At 44.1% G+C, this 16,921-nt stretch overlaps 1 long non-coding RNA gene across 3 annotated transcripts; it reads left to right on the top strand.

Moving 5' to 3' along the window:
* Positions 1-414: 414 nt before the first annotated feature.
* LOC124660207 lies at positions 415-5,485 on the top strand. Of its 3 annotated transcripts, XR_006989812.1 has the most exons (4): positions 431-1,090; positions 2,144-2,378; positions 3,540-3,604; positions 4,678-5,485. It is a non-coding gene; the product is annotated as an uncharacterized LOC124660207 (long non-coding RNA). The 3 variants fall into 3 exon arrangements; XR_006989813.1 differs by having other exon boundaries at positions 3,540-5,485; XR_006989811.1 differs by having other exon boundaries at positions 415-1,090; positions 2,144-5,485.
* The last annotated feature ends 11,436 nt before the right edge of the window (positions 5,486-16,921 follow it).

The following is a 16,921-nucleotide window of genomic DNA, read 5'->3' as shown; positions in this document are numbered from 1 at the left end:
TAAGAACTCCCTCTGTTCTGTTCTAATGATATATTTTTATGTTATACAATTTATATTATGTTAGTCAACTATACTATTTAAGGATATGCGCGTCCCAATGAACCGGAACGGAGGGAGTAGTGAACCCAAATTTCCTGCTCGCCTATCGATGTATTGTTGTGGGTAAGGAAAATAAAAGGACAAATAAAGGTTTATTGCATATCCTGAATTTTTTTAAAATGTTCAATAGGTTCATAAATATATAGAGGCAAAGAAGGATCCCAAGTGCTAATAAGTGCTCGGTGGCCAGTTTGTCGTCCCGAGCCATCGATCTGTGGCCGTCTGTTCGCTTCCGATCGACGCGATTGACCCATCCCGTGGCCTGGTCGTCCCCGACAGTTTACACCTGGGTCCCACCTAATCCCGTGGCCTGGTTGCTCATCTCCCTCCCCATTCCCGTGTGCTGCTTTCTCCATTCCCCCACCTTTCCAACCTTCTCCTATGTCAATCTCGTCGGCGACGAGCCAGGCGTCGCAGGACATGGGCCAGCGGCTAGAGGGGTGCACGCATGAGGGCGTAGAAATCCCAGCTCGCCGCCTCCAGCACCACCTAGTGACCACCGCTGCGCCATGTCGTGACCTAGATCGGGAGATCTCGATTCTGCCCCTGTGGACCGTCGCACGATGGTGGAGACATCGGGCGGCTGGAGGCTCCACCTCACGGCTAGCTGAGGACCGCGGCCGCTTCCTCGCGGCAACAAGACCCTGCTCGTCGTCGTGTGAGTCGCCGGATTCGCGCTGGTATTCCTGTGGTCCAGCGCCTCCATGTTCGTCGGGGCCTAGGGCGGGATCCCCAGCCTCCTCTCGTTGCCGCCGTCGCCGTCGCGCCTGGTTCCGCCCTGCGCCTGGATTCCTACAACCTGAAGGATTTCGGCGACGGCGGCGGGAACGGGCGGTCGGTGAACTCCCAAGCGTTCGAGCGCGTTGTCGAGGCCATGGCGGGCTAGGGCAGGGGCAGTCTTGCCGCTCAGATGGTGGCTCACGGGGCCGTTCAACTTGACCAGCCACGTGATGATGTTCCTCGCCGAAGGAACGGAGATTCTCGCATCGCGGTGAGATTACTCGCTCATTTCTTCCTGGTTGTATCCGTAGAACTAGTTCTATAGTGACCTGGCTCTTTGGTTGGCTAAAACGTAGTTGAATAAAATTTGATTGACTAGTTGGCTTCATGGGTAGAGAGATCATTGGCGAAAGCAGAATAACTGGCCATTGGCATTGATTGACTAGTTCATATCTCATGATAGATCATTAGACATTGTAAGCATGTCAGTCATTCATATGTGATGTAACCTATTGGCATGTTTGGCAACTTTGGTGCACGCTGAATTCATTTGTTCAGTTACAACTAGTCTATCACTAGTCTATCAGGACTGCTGATTTTTTTCCCCAAATATTGATGTTCCTACGACTGGGTTCAGAAGGATCTGGAGAATCCAACTAAACATTCAGATGTAGACACTGTTTTTCTTAATTTTCCTAAATTAAATTCCTGTGGGTGGATTTAAAGGGTCCATGAATCTTGTTAAGTTGCAGCTGTATACATCCCCTATTCTTTTCCGAAAATATCTAAGTTGAAGCTTCCAGTCCACTAAGTTGCAGATACCTACCTACTAAGTTGCTGCAAGAGTGTCATGTGCGTCTACTTTTTAAGATCTTGGGTGGTGTTCCTATGACTCTCTGAGTCTATCTAAGTTGCCTATCCTGTATCATTGAGTTGTTGTAGATTGTGCCGGGGTGTCACGTGAAAATACATGAACTGTAACATAGCAATACCTCTTAGTTTCCTAACTTTAATGTCAAGTTTTATTATATATTTTTATTAAGTTGCCCGCTAAAAACTGTTAAGTTGATTATCTGGTGAGGTATCATAGTTTTTTTTGTGCGAAAATGAATACAATCGAACCTGATAGTATATCCTTCTAATAATGCCCAACTTTAGTGTCAAGATGTGTGCTATTTCTTAAGATGTCTACTATTTTTTTGTTAAGTTGTTGATCTGGTTGTCGCTATTTATCTACTTTCGTTGATAGCGGTAGTAATGTGTTGAATTTGGCTTGGATTCCATCATCCTAAGACTATGTTGTTGCTGCTTCACCATGGTTTAGTTGACACTGGTGGCTCAAGAACGGCAGCCGGACCTGGAGGAGATGGTCCCTGGTGGAGCATCTGCTTTTACCAGATCAAGCGCGGCATCCTGTACCTAGAAGCGGTGTATCCCACATAGTGCAACCGGTATCATCTCGCTCACAGTGGTGGAGGAGGACATGGCGCCTAGCTCGAGCCGGTGGCAGTGAGCACGACGCATAGCTTGAGCCGATCACGGTGCCTCTGACGCCCAATGTAAGTTGCTTATTCATTTTAACTAACTTACTGATTGCTACTTTGTTAAGTTGCTTTCTAGTAATGTTTAAGTTGACTAAACATTGATGCTAAGTTCCTTTCTGGTGAAGTTGTTGTAACATCGATGCTAAGTTGCTTTCTAGGTAAACTGGACATATTAGGTTTGACATGCATATAGTGTGATATTGAGATAAACTGGACATATTGGGACTAGGTTGCCTACTTTCAATGTCAAGTTGGCTACAAGTTGCTCCATAGTTACTGTTAAGTTGCTGATCGTGTGAGAAATTGTAGTTGTTTTGTGTGAAAATGGATGCACTACAACATGCCTACAGGTTCCTTAGAATTTTTCCTATCTTTGATGTCGAGCTGTCTACTAGTTGTTGGTAAGTTGCGTGATGGTTACCGTTAAGTTGCTGATCAAGTGAGTTGCTTGAGTCTGATGCCCATTTCAAACTATTTGGTGGGATTTATACGTAATCATGTTTGGATTAAGTTTGCTTTTGTCCGAAGAGTAATTAGCTACATGCAAATACAACTTAGGGGTTGGAAAAGGCAACTAATCATACATGCACATAAAAATGTGGAATTTATTGGTACATGTAAATACAACTTAAGGGTGGGAAAAGGCAATTAGTCATACATGCACATCCAACTTATGGAAATACTGGTACATGCAACTAAGGGTATATGCAAATAGAACTTAGTCGTGTAAAGAGGTAACTAATCATACATGCTCATCTAGGGATTTATTGAGAAAACAACTTTTACTGCTGAACTTGAGCAGCTTAACTACTGAATTTCAGCAGTTTTAACTATTGAACTTGACTAGTTTTTTTCATATTGTTTTGGCAAGTAGCGAAAAAAATGAAGCATCGATTTTGAAGCACATCAAAATGGAATCTCATGTCTGCATATTAGGTTACTAGATGCCATTTGTTAGCTTATCTTTTTCTTGTGAAACTGACATTAAAATTGTCTACTATTATTGATCCCACCGTAGTTTTGTCACTTCTACTCTTCATGTTCAAAGATTTCAGAAAAACTGCTAACCAATTGCTTTCTTGGTAATTTTTAAGTTGCTGAAACATTTATGTTAAGTTTCCTTCTTGGTAATGCCTAAGTTGTGTCAACTGATCCTGAAATTGCTGACATGTATAGGGGCGACAAAACCAAGATTTTCTTTAACTTTTATGTGTCTTTGGTCTTCTGAACAAGGGACTGAAGTAAGTATTTCCCTATCATGTTCAAGGTGCTTACCTATTTTGATTAAGTTGTAGTCTCCTTTCACTAAGTAGCTGCATCAATGAATGTGGGAGTTGCTTTGCCAATATAGTTAAGTTGCATCTACCACTTAATTAAGTTTGATTAGACATCTTAGGTTGTTCTTCCCTAGATTTTTTTAATGGACTTTGATTTCTGAATTAAGTTGTCCCGCAAACATAGTTAAGTTACTTGCGCCATTTAATTAAGTTGATTAGAGATCTTAGTCTAAGTTTTTTTAGTTTACTTTCTTAATATTTTTGAAGTATCTTTTTCTTTATAGAACTGTGACTGAAACAACTCAAGCAAGAATCCCAACAACTAAAGATATTTCAGAGGCAACTCATGTTTAAGTTGTTTTTTGCACATCGATGGAGTGGTATTTATTGATTTATTTCACTAGTCAAATATCCAGACATTAAGTTGCTTATCCGTTTAAGTTGATCAGCCACCTTGAGATATGTTGTTTATTACACATCATGGGCTTAGGTGTTGTTGTTCTTGTCTGACTAGAGAATCATAACTCCTACATTGCTTCTGATTACAATACTTTGTTGCTTTCACATGTGTCCCTAAGTTGTTTATAAATACTTTGTTGCCTCACACATGTTCTAAGTTGCTTATATATACATTACTTTGTTGTCTCATACACGTTCTAAGTGGCTTACAAATAATATCCGATGATTATACATAATGTTGTCTCGCAAATTATACTTTTTTGCTAAGTTGTCGATTACTATAATACTTTGTTGCCTCATACATCCACTAAGTAGGTTACACATAATGTTGATCATCTTTGGTTTTGAAATCATTGCCTCACATAGATAATTATTTTCTGACAACATAGTTAAGCTGCTTCTCCATGCTACACTTGCCACTTTTAAAACTAAGTTGCTTTCCAATAGATATAGTATTGAGGTTTCATGAAAACTGATCATAGTTTTGATATTCTATTTGGAACTTGTATTTACTTGCAGATTAGTCACATCAATTTTTTTGGTACTATATGCTTTCTTAACTTTTTATTTCCTTGTAGATCAGTGGCCATTGAAAAAAAATGAAGCATCAGTTTGTGGAAGTACTTGCAAGTGGAACCATGTTTGTGCATAGATGCTAAGTACTCCATCCTATCGCATTTAATCGACGCGGAGCTTGCCTATGTATCTTATTGTGCCGGCGTCGATTAATACCGAACGGAGGTATTAGATGTAGATGTTGAGTTTCCAGCTGGTATGTACATTCAAATTGACAAACCTGGTATATGTGAAGTTGTATCTATGATACAACGATGTTGTCACAGGTTTTGGGCAGGTTTTATGTCATCTTCTACAAGTTTTGTTTCCCACAAAAACATTGATTTAATGCAAATGACTATTAAGTTGCTTTGCTATATTGCTACTAAGTTTTCTGCCACAAACAAATGTGTGGTTATTTTGCATCCTCGTGTTTGGGTCCAATAATTGTCTTCACATCTGACACCTGAGCTGTAGATAAAAGTTGCAGGTTCCTATGGAGATATCAATGGAGAGGAAGGAAAGATGGTGTCTTGCAGAGGAAGATGGAAAAGAGAGAAGAGGGAGAGGGGTGTCACGTGGTTGGTGTGCGGGTTTTGGCTCGTGAGATCAGCCTGGGACAGCGCTAGCCAGGAGGAAACCCGGACGGGAAAACGCGTGTGTTTTGTTTTGGGTTGGTCCGTGTTGTTTCTAATTGGGGGTAACTTTCCTAATCGGGGCGATGGCTGGTTCAGACTAACCAGCCACCGTTTGCTCCCTAGATGTGTCCAAGAAGGATATGTGCAAGAATTCCCGGTGATTGATTATTTGACATATATCAATAGTCGTTTATTTGTGTCCATAAATTAGCATACATTCATCCTGTCAATAGAAAACTGATTTTCATTCTCCATGGCCTAAAAAATTGTTCTGTCAAGACTTTTTATTTATTTCCAGTGATGAAATCCCCCGGGGCCTTAAATTATTCAGTAAACGAAAATTAAGAGGTCTGCTGCGGCAGCTGGGTGCTCAAAAATAGCAGTTGCACCAAAAGTGAAGTATGTCATTTTTTTTCTAACCACAACTTAATCGTGTCACGTAGCAACACACGGGTATCATGCTAGTCATACGTAGTATGCCCATGCCATCGATCCTTGGCCGTCGCCGAGCAAGTTCCGATGACCATTTCCGAGCGGCGCCGCCACCATTAGCTTCACGACGACGTGCTGACGGAGCCTAGAGCATCGCCGCCGTCGTCGACTGGCCGCCGGCCGGTACCACTAGTCAGTGACCCTGGGGTATATCTGGCCATGGGAATCCCGGCCCGGCCCGAAATTCCTAGGCTGGGCAGCTCCCAGCGTGACCACTGGGCCGGGCCTGGGCCTCGAAATTCAGCCTGAATAGTAAATCAGGCTGGGCCTGGGTTCCATTATAAACCCGAATTTGGCCCGGCCCGGCCCGACTATTCATTCTCATATTCATTTGCGCCTCCAGGCCTGGACGCATTAGAGTGGCCCAGGCGCCCAGCCCAGGTGCCTTGCTTGCCGGTGCCCTAACCGCACGAGCACGACCCCAGGAAGCCCCGCACGCACTCCCAAATCCCCAATTCCCCATCCATCGGACAGCTCACTCCCGTCTCGTGCGGACAGAGATGGCGGCGCCCGCGTTCTTCTCGCCGTAGGCCCGTCGAGGCGTCGACCGCTGGTGCCGTGCCTCGCCTTCCCCCGCACTCCCAAACCTCCGTCGGTCCCTCCTCGCCGGCTACCCGACCTCCTTCCTCGCCGGCTGCCCCAACCTCCCTCCTCGCCGGCTGCCCCAGCCCCTTCCTCGCCGGCTGCCCCAGCTCCTTCCTCGCCGGCTGCCGGACCTCGTTTTCCTCATCTCACCGATTGAAAGGTATCATCTGCTAGTTGATGAGTAGAATATGTAGATGAACTTGCATCTAGCTTATATCCTGTAGACCTGTACGTGTGATATACTGGTATTTACATGTAGATAGTTGATGTCATAATATAGTTGATGTAGGTGTTATCACCAGAATTTGACCGGATCAAAGGTGGGCCGCGATTAAGATGGGCTTGAAGAATATACATGGAAGATATACATGAATCGGCCTTGTATACAAAGTTTGGGCTAGTTTGCCCGTGTATCTGTAAATATAGTAGGATACGTGTCGGTTAGATAGAATTTGGCTCGTGCACGGTTGGGATTATTCCCACGTTAGAAAGTCTACGGACTATAAATATGTATCTAGGGTTATTGAGAAAAACAACAATCACGTTCATCACAAACCAATCTAGGCGCATCGCCAACCCCTTGTTTCGAGGGTTTCTTCCGCGTAAGCATCATGCTGCCTAGATCGCATCTTGCGATCTAGGCGATACACGTTTATTCGCTGTTCATGCGTTGCTCGTGCTTGAAGCCTTATTGATGGCGAGCAACGTAGTTATCATAGATGTGTTAGGGTTAGCATTGTTTCATCGTATCATATGCTTTCGTCCATGCTGCCCTTAGACGTCTAGCTGCCCTTACACCTATCTTAGGTGTAAGGGCGGCACCTCGCTTGATCATTATTTAGTAGATCCGATCCGTTATGATTGCTCCTTGTTCTTCAAGGATTAGTTTAATATCTGCATAGTTAGGCCTTGCAAACGGATTGAAGGATCCAGTAGCACGTAGGGTGTAGTTTGCTAGCCGTAGATGAGATGTTCCGGGGATCAACTTCATGTTGGTTTTTAGGCCTTGTCTAGGGTCGGTTTATTATCACCGTGCGTGGCTGCCAGGCTCAATCACGCGTAGGATGTTCCGATTATGTGGTGAAAACCCTAAATCGTCGTAGGTCGTTTTAGCTTTATATTGATCAAGCGGGACCACCATGTGATCGTATACCTCATACGGATCATGGGTGGATCGGCTCCTTGAGCCGATTCACGGGACAACTCGAGAGCCGATCGAGGCTCGTATTTAATGTTTACGTGTATGCCATACAGGAAACTAAGCGAAGCAAATCCATCACCTTCCCGACCAGGTATAGGTCAGGTGGCACGCCCTTGCACCGGCATCGGACGTGCGTGCCGAGGCTTTGCGGGCCGTCGCTCGAGGGACCGGGGCCGGCCGCGATCCCGGGAGCCTCCCGGCTCTCTTGTGTTGCCCGTCGCTGCTCGCCGGTGGGTTTCGACCGCAACACATTCCGGCACGCCCGGTGGGACAGTCTTCGACATCAGCTGCATCGCCATCTACATCCGAGATGGCGGAAGGTACTCCGGTCACGTACGAAGATCCGGCGAGGAGCTCAAGAAGAAGTATGACGAGGTCAAAGCGATCCTCGAAGCCGACCTCATCGGCTCTTTCCGGAGAACCCGCTCACACGGCATCGGGTGGAAGGGGTTCTCACCCGAAGGCGCGCTCGATGGAGTGGACCTGTCTGCCCCGTCGGAAGAACGCACCGGGTCTCGCGTCGGGAGATTAATTTCATGGTAGCTCATTCGCTGCACCGCCATTCCGAGAGCCTGGTGAACACTTTGGAGCGTATCGCCCTTCGGGTGATCCAGGAAATCATGAGGCATCGGCACTCTCCGTCGGGACCAGCTCTAGGGACTCACCAAGGAGAGATACCACTCCAGTCCCGACCACCGCTGCCGTTCGCGTTGGCAGCACCGGAAGTGCCGAGTTCACCGGCATACGTCGTCTACAAGATCGGTGGTGACCCTAGTGATTACCAGTTCTTGTATGAGGCGCCTAAGGAGATCCCTCACGGATACACGTGCACATACGTGCCAGGCTGCACGATGCCGGGCACTCACGAACCGGACCGCAACAGCGGGGACCACTGGAACAGCGGGAGGAACTTCGGGAACAGACCTTGAGAAGCGGACGTGGCTAGCTAAGTATGCCACTCCGACGAACCTCCGAGCTCAACTCCTGCGGTTGGCTCGGAGCTTGAGAAGCAAGCGTGGCTGGCTAAGTATGCCACTCCGGCGAATCTTCGGAGTTCGACTCCTGCGGCCGGCACCGCGGATCGGATCGGTACAATCTTGAGAGACCGGTTCGGCATGGTACCGAAAAGGAGGGCAATCGGCTATTCCAAGCCGTACCCCAACGAGTACGATTTGATCCCACTACCACCCAAATATCGGCTCCCTGAATTCTCCAAGTTTAGTGGGTCAGATGGCTCCAGTTCAATCGAACATGTGAGCCGATATTTGGCACAGCTGGGCACGATCTCAGCATCAGATGAGCTACGTGTGAGGTTCTTCGCACAGTCCCTCACAGGATCGGCTTTCGGGTGGTACACATCGCTGCCACCAGACTCAATCCGGACTTGGAAGCAGTTGGAAGAACAGTTCCACATGCGGTATCACTCGGAGGCTTCCGAGGCTGGCATTGCCGATCTAGCACAAGTACGACGAAGCGCGGAGAAACGGTGTCGGAATACAGCCGGCGCTTCGGGACCGTTAGGAACCGATGCTATTCGGCTCGTGTGACTGAAAAAGAAGCGATCGAGTTGGCGGTGGTGGGTCTCGCATCACCGATCAAGGATGTGGCCTCCCAAGCGAGACTACCCTTCGCCGGCGCATATGGTGCGAAGTCTGTCATTATATGAACAGCGCCACCCAGAGGTGTACCAGGATAAATTCAAGCGTGCGGTGGTCCTGGTTGAGGCAGATGAAGATGAAGGCTCTGCGGGAGATCAAGAGGTAGCAGTAGCTGAATGGACTCGGGGGGCAAGCCTCGTGTCCTGCAAATGGGTTAAGCCACAAGGTCCTCCAAGAGGGTTTGACTTCGACGTAACCAAAGCTGAGCAAATTTTCGACCTCTTACTTAAGGAGAAGCAGCTAAAGGTACCCGAAGGCCACAAAATCCCCACGGCGCAGGAGCTGAACGGAAAGCCATACTGCAAGTGGCATAACACGTTCACCCATACCACCAACGACTGCGGGGTGTGGCGTCAGCAGATCCAAATGGCGATAGAACAAGGGCGTCTAATTTTCAGCCAGTACGCCATGAAAGTCGACACACACCCCTTCCCCGCCGTTAACATGGTGGACTGCACTTACCCTGGGAGGTGCCAGCCAGGTTTCTCGTTCAACATCAACATGGTAGGACCTGGGCACCACTCTGGTAAGGACAGAGACGAGGGCAGCTGCTCTCATAACAAGGACAAAGAGGAAGCTGTTCCACGCGATCGGCTCCGGCACGATGGCAAGCGCTACATCACAGAGGGAGAAGTGAAGAACGTGCGATATCAGCGACCTCTCTCCGATCACCTCCTCAACAAATACGTGAGTCAATACGACCAACGCCGACGATACGATGACGACGAAAGAGATCGTCTGGCTAGCAGGTACGCTAGGAGACATCGTCGGCATGATCGCGACGAGGAGAGATATGAGCGCTGATGCGTGTAGTTGACACGTCCGTTGGGAACCCCAAGAGGAAGGTGTGATGCGCACAGCGGCAAGTTTCCCTCAGTAAGAAACCAAGGTTTAATCGAACCAGTAGGAGTCAAGAAGCACGTTGAAGGTTGATGGCGGCGGGATGTAGTGCGGCGCAACACCGGAGATTCCGGCGCCAACGTGGAACCTGCACAACACAACCAAAGTACTTTGCCCCAACGAAACAGTGAGGTTGTCAATCTCACCGAAGCTTGCTGTAACAAAGGATTAACCGTATTGTGTGGAAGATGATTGTTTGCAAGAAAACGAGTAAGAACAAGTATTGCGGCAGATTTGTATTTCAGTATTAAAAGAATGGACCGGGGTCCACGAGTTCACTAGAGGTGTCTCTCCCATAAGATAAAAGCATGTTGGGTGAACAAATTACAGTCGGGCAATTGACAAATAGAGAGGGCATAACAATGCACATACATGACATGATAAGTATAGTGAGATTTAATTGGGCATTACGACAAAGTATATAGACCGCCATCCAACTGCATCTATGCCTAAAAAGTCCACCTTCAGGTTATCGTCCGAACCCCTTCCAGTATTAAGTTGCAAAGCAACGGACAATTGCATTAAGTATGGTGCGTAATGTAATCAACAACTACATCCTCGGACATAGCGCCAATGTTTTATCCCTAGTGGCAACGAGCACAACACAACCTTAGAACTTTACGTCACTTCGTCCCGGTGTCAATGCGGGCATGAACCCACTATCGAGCATAAATACTCCCTCTTGGAGTTAAAAGCAAAAACTTGGCCAGAGCCTCTACTAGTAACGGAGAGCATGCAAGATCATAAACAACACATATGTAATAACTTGATAATTAACATGACATGGTATTCTCTATCCATCGGATCCCGACAAACACAACATAGAGTATTACGGATAGATGATCTTGATCATGTTAGGCAGCTCACAAGATCCGACAATGAAGCACAATGAGGAGAAGACAACCATCTAGCTACTGCTATGGACCCATAGTCCAGGGGTGAACTACTCACTCATCACTCCGGAGGCGACCATGGCGGTGTAGAGTCCTCCGGGAGATGAATCCCCTCTCCGGCAGGGTGCCGGAGGAGATCTCCGGAATCCCCCGAGATGGGATCGGCGGCGGCGGCGTCTCGGTAAGGTTTTCCGTATCGTGGTTTTTCGCCTCGGGGGTTTCGCGACGGAGGCTTTAAGTAGGCGGAAGGGCAGAGTCGGGGGCCCGACGAGGGGCCCACACCATAGGGCGGCGCGGGCCCCCTTGGCCGCGCCGCCATGTGGTGTCGCCACCTCGTGGCCCCACTTCGTATGCTCTTCGGTCTTCCGGAAGGTTCGTGGCAAAATAGGCCCCTGGGTCTTCGTTTCGTCCAATTCCGAGAATATTTCGTTACTAGGATTTCTGAAACCAAAAACAGCAGAAAACAGGAACTAGCACTTCGGCATCTTGTTAATAGGTTAGTTCCAGGAAATGCACGAATATGACATAAAGTGTGCATAAAACATGTAGGTATCATCAATAATATGGCATATAACATAAGAAATTATCGATACGTCGGAGACGTATCAAGCATCCCCAAGCTTAGTTACTGCTCGTCCCGAGCGAGGTAAAACGATAACAAAGATAATTTACGAAGTGATATGCCATCATAACCTTGATCATACTATTTGTAAACATATGTAGTGGATGCAGCGATCAAAACAATGGTAATGACATGAGTAAACAAGTGAATCATAAAGCAAAGACTTTTCATGAATAGTACTTCAAGACAAGTATTAATAAGTCTTGCATAAGAGTTAACTCATAAAGCAATAAATCAAAGTAAAGGTATTGAAGCAACACAAAGGAAGATTAAGTTTCAGCGGTTGCTTTCAACTTGTAACATGTATATCTCATGGATAATAGTCAACATAGAGTAATATAACAAGTACAATATGCAAGTATGTAGGAATCAATGCACAGTTCACACAAGTGTTTGCTTCTTGAGGTGGAGAGAGATAGGTGAACTGACTCAACATAAAAGTAAAAGAATGGTCCTTCAAAGAGGAAAGCATCGATTGCTATATTTGTGCTAGAGCTTTTATTTTGAAAACATGAAACAATTTTGTCAACGGTAGTAATAAAGCATATGAGTTATGTACATTATATCTTACAAGTTGCAAGCCTCATGCATAGTATACTAATAGTGCCCGCACCTTGTCCTAATTAGCTTGGACTACCGGATCTTTGCAATGCACATGTTTTAACCAAGTGTCACAATGGGGTACCTCCATGCCGCTCGTACAAAGGTCTAAGGAGAAAGCTCGTATTTTGGATTTCTCGCTTTTGATTATTCTCAACTTAGACATCCATACCGGGACAACATGGACAACTAATGGACTCCTCTTTAATGCATAAGCATGTGGCAACAATTATTATTCTCATATGAGATTGAGGATATGTGTCCAAAACTGAAACTTCCACCATGAATCATGGCTTTAGTTAGCGGCCCAAAGTTCTTCTCTAACAATATGCATGCTCCAACCATTAAGGTGGTAGATCTCTCTTACTTCGGACAAGACGGACATGCATAGCAACTCACATGATATTCAACAAAGAATAGTTGATGGCGTCCCCGAGAGGCATGGTTATCGCACAACAAGCAACTTAATAAGAGATAAAGTGCATAAGTACATATTCAATACCACAATAGTTTTTAAGCTATTTGTCCCATGAGCTATATATTGCAAAGGTGAATGATGGAATTTTAAAGGTAGCACCCAAGCAATTTACTTTGGAATGGCGGATAAATACCATGTAGTAGGTAGGTATGGTGGACACAAATAGCATAGTGGTTGGCTCAAGTATTTTGGATGCATGAGAAGTATTCCCTCTCGATACAAGGTTTAGGCTAGCAAGGTTATTTGAAACAAACACAAGGATGAACGGTACAGCAAAACTCACATAAAAGACATATTGTAAACATTATAAGACTCCATACCGTCTTCCTTGTTGTTCAAAACTCAATACTAGATATTATCTAGACTCTAGAGAAACCAAATATGCAAACCAAATTAGCAAGCTCTAAGTATTTCTTCATTAATGGGTGCAAAGTATATGATGCAAGAGCTTAAACATGAGCACAACAATTGCCAAGTATCAAATTATCCAAGACATTTTATAGTTACTACATGTAGCATTTTCCAATTCCAACCATATAACAATTTAACGAAGATGAAACTTCGCCATGAATACTATGAGTAGAGCCTAAGGACATATTTGTCCATATGCTACAGCGGAGCGTGTCTCTCTCCCACAAAGTGAATGCTAGGATCCATTTTATTCAAACAAAACAAAAACAAAAACAAACCGACGCTCCAAGCAAAGTGCATAAGATGTGACGGAATAAAAATATAGTTTCGGGGAGGAACCCGATAATGTTGTCGATGAAGAAGGGGATGCCTTGGGCATCCCCAAGCTTAGACGCTTGAGTCTTCTTAAAATATGCAGGGGTGAACCACCGGGGCATCCCCAAGCTTAGAACTTTCACTCTCCTTGATCATATTGCATCATACTCCTCTCTTGATCCTTGAAAACTTCCTCCACACCAAACTCGAAACAACTCATTAGAGGGTTAGTGCATAATAAAAATTCACATGTTCAGAGGTGACACAATCATTCTTAACACTTCTGGACATTGCATAAAGCTACTGGACATTAATGGATCAAAGAAATTCATCCAACATAGCAAAAGAGGCAATGCAAAATAAAAGGCAGAATCTGTCAAAACAGAACAGTCCGTAAAGATGGATTTTATTAGGCCACCAGACTTGCTCAAATGAAAATGCTCAAATTGAATGAAAGTTGCGTACATATCTGAGGATCATGCACGTAAATTGGCTTAATTTTCTGAGCTTCCTACAGGGAGGTAGACTCAGATTCGTGACAGCAAAGAAATCTGGAACTGCGCAGTAATCCAAATCTAGTACTTACTTTACTATCAAAGACTTTACTTGGCACAACAAAACTCAAAACTAAGATAAGGAGAGGTTGCTACAGTAGTAAACAACTTCCAAGACACAAATATAAAACAAAAATACTGGAGTAAAAACATGGGTTGTCTCCCATAAGCGCTTTTCTTTAACGCCTTTCAGCTAGGCGCAGAAAGTGTATCTCAAGTAACATCGAGAGACGAAGCATCAACATCATAATTTGTTCTAATAATAGAATCATAAGGTAACTTCATTATCTTTCTAGGGAAGTGTTCCATACCTTTCTTGAGAGGAAATTGGTATTTAATATTACCTTCCTTCATATCAATAGTAGCACCAACGGTTCGAAGAAAAGGTCTTCCCAATATAATGGGGCAAGATGCATTGCATTCAATATCCAAGACAACAAAATCAACGGGGACAAGGTTATTGTTAACCATAATATGAACATTATCAACTCTCCCCAAAGATTTCTTTTTAGCATTATCAGCGAGATTAACATCCAAATAACAATTCTTCAATGGTGGCAAGTCAAGCATATCATAGACTTTCTTAGGCATAACGAAATACTTGCACCAAGATCACATAAAGCATTACAATCAAAATCTTTGACTCTCATTTTAATGATGGGCTCCCAACCATCCTCTAGCTTTCTAGGAATAGAAGTTTCAAGTTTTAGTTTCTCTTCTCTAGCTTTTATGAGAGCATTTGTAATATGTTTTGTGAAAGCCAAGTTTACAGCGCTAGCATTGGGACTCTTAGCAAGTTTTTGCAAGAACTTTATAACTTCAGAGATGTGGCAATAATCAAAATCTAAATCATTACAATCTAAAGCAATGGGATTATCATCCCCAAGGTTGGAAAAAATTTCAGCAGTTTTATCACAAGCAGTTTCAGCGGTTTTAGCAGTTTCGGGTAATTTTGCGCGCTTTGCACTAGGAGTAGAAGCATTGCCAACACCAATTATTTTACCATTGATAGTAGGAGGTGCAGCAACATATGAATTATTAGCATTGCTAGTGGTGGTAATAGTCCAAACTTTAGCTACATTTTCCTTTTTAGCTAGTTTTTCATTTTCTTCTCTATCCCACCTAGCACGCAGTTCAGCCATTAATCTTATATTCTCATTAATTCTAACTTGGATGGCATTTGCTGTAGTAACAATTTTACTTTCAATATCCCTATTAGGCATAACTTTCGATTTCAAAAGATCAACATCAGAGGCAAGACTATCAACTCTAGAAACAAGAATATCAATTTTATTGAGCTTTTCCTCAACAGATTTGTTAAAAACAGTTTGTGTACTAATAAATTCTTTAAGCATAGCTTCAAGTCCAGGGGGTGTATTCCTATTATTGTTGTAAGAATTCCCATAAGAATTAGCATAACCGTTACCATTATTATAAGGATATGGCCTATAGTTATTACTAGAATTGTTCAGATAAGCATTGTTGTTGAAATTATTATTTTTAATAAAGTTTACATCAACATGTTCTTCTTGGGCAACCAATGAAGCTAATGGAACATTATTAGGATCAACATTAGTCCTATCATTCGCAAGCATAGACATAATAGCATCAACCTTATCATTCAAGGAAGAGGATTCTTCAACAGAATTTACCTTCTTACCTTGTGGAGCTCTTTCCGTGTGCCATTCAGAGTAATTAACCATCATATTATCAAGAAGCTTTGTTGCTTCACCAAGAGTGATGGACATAAAGGTACCTCTAGCAGCTGAATCCAATAAATTCCGCGAAGAAAAATTTAGTCCTGCATAGAAGGTTTGGATGATCATCCAAGTAGTCGAGTCCATGGGTTGGGCAATTTTTAACCAAAGATTTCATTCTTTCCCAAGCTTGAGCAACATGTTCATTATCCAATTGTTTAAAATTCATTATGCTACTCCTCAAAGATATAATTTTAGCAGGGGGATAATATCTACCAATAAAAGCATCCTTGCATTTAGTCCATGAATCAATACTATTCTTAGGCCAGAGATAGCAACCAATCTTTAGCTCTTCCTCTTAATGAGAAAGGGAACAATTTTAATTTTATAATGTCACCATCTACATCTTTATATTTTTGCATTTCACATAGTTCAACAAAATTATTGAGATGGGCAGCAACATCATCAGAACTAACACCAGAAAATTGCTCTCGCATAACAAGATTTAGTAAAGCAGGTTTAATTTCAAAGAATTCTGCTGTAGTAGCAGGTGGAGCAATAGGTGTGCATAAGAAATCATTATTATTTGTGCTAGTGAAGTCACACAACTTAGTATTTTCAGGGTTGGCCATTTTAGCAATAGTAAATAAAGCAAACTAGATAAAGTAAATGCAAGTAAACTAATTTTTTTGTGTGTTTTTGATATAGCAAACAAGACAATAAATAAAGTAAAGCTAGCAACTAATTTTTTTGTGTTTTGATATAAGTGCAGCAAACAAAGTAGTAAATAAAATAAAGCAAGACAAAAACAAAGTAAAGAGATTGAGAAGTGGAGACTCCCCTTGCAGCGTGTCTTGATCTCCCCGGCAACGGCGCCAGAAATTTGCTTGATGCGTGTAGTTGACACGTCCGTTGGGAACCCCAAGAGGAAGGTGTGATGCGCACAGCGGCAGGTTTCCCTCAGTAAGAAACCAAGGTTTTATCGAACCAGTAGGAGTCAAGAAGCACGTTGAAGGTTCATGGCGGCGGGATGTAGTGCGGCGCAACACCAGAGATTCCGGCGCCAACGTGGAACCTGCACAACACAACCAAAGTACTTTGCCCCAACGAAACGGTGAGGTTGTCAATCTCACCGGCTTGCTGTAACAAAGGATTAACCGTATTGTATGGAAGATGATTGTTTGCAGAGAAAACAGTAAGAACAAGTATTGCGGCAGATTTGT

Source organism: Lolium rigidum, chromosome 6 (genome assembly GCF_022539505.1).
Source record: "Lolium rigidum isolate FL_2022 chromosome 6, APGP_CSIRO_Lrig_0.1, whole genome shotgun sequence".
Taxonomy (NCBI): Eukaryota; Viridiplantae; Streptophyta; class Magnoliopsida; order Poales; family Poaceae; genus Lolium; species Lolium rigidum.
The sequence above is the reverse complement of the archived record's forward strand: the minus strand, read 5'-3'. Positions and strand labels throughout refer to the sequence as shown.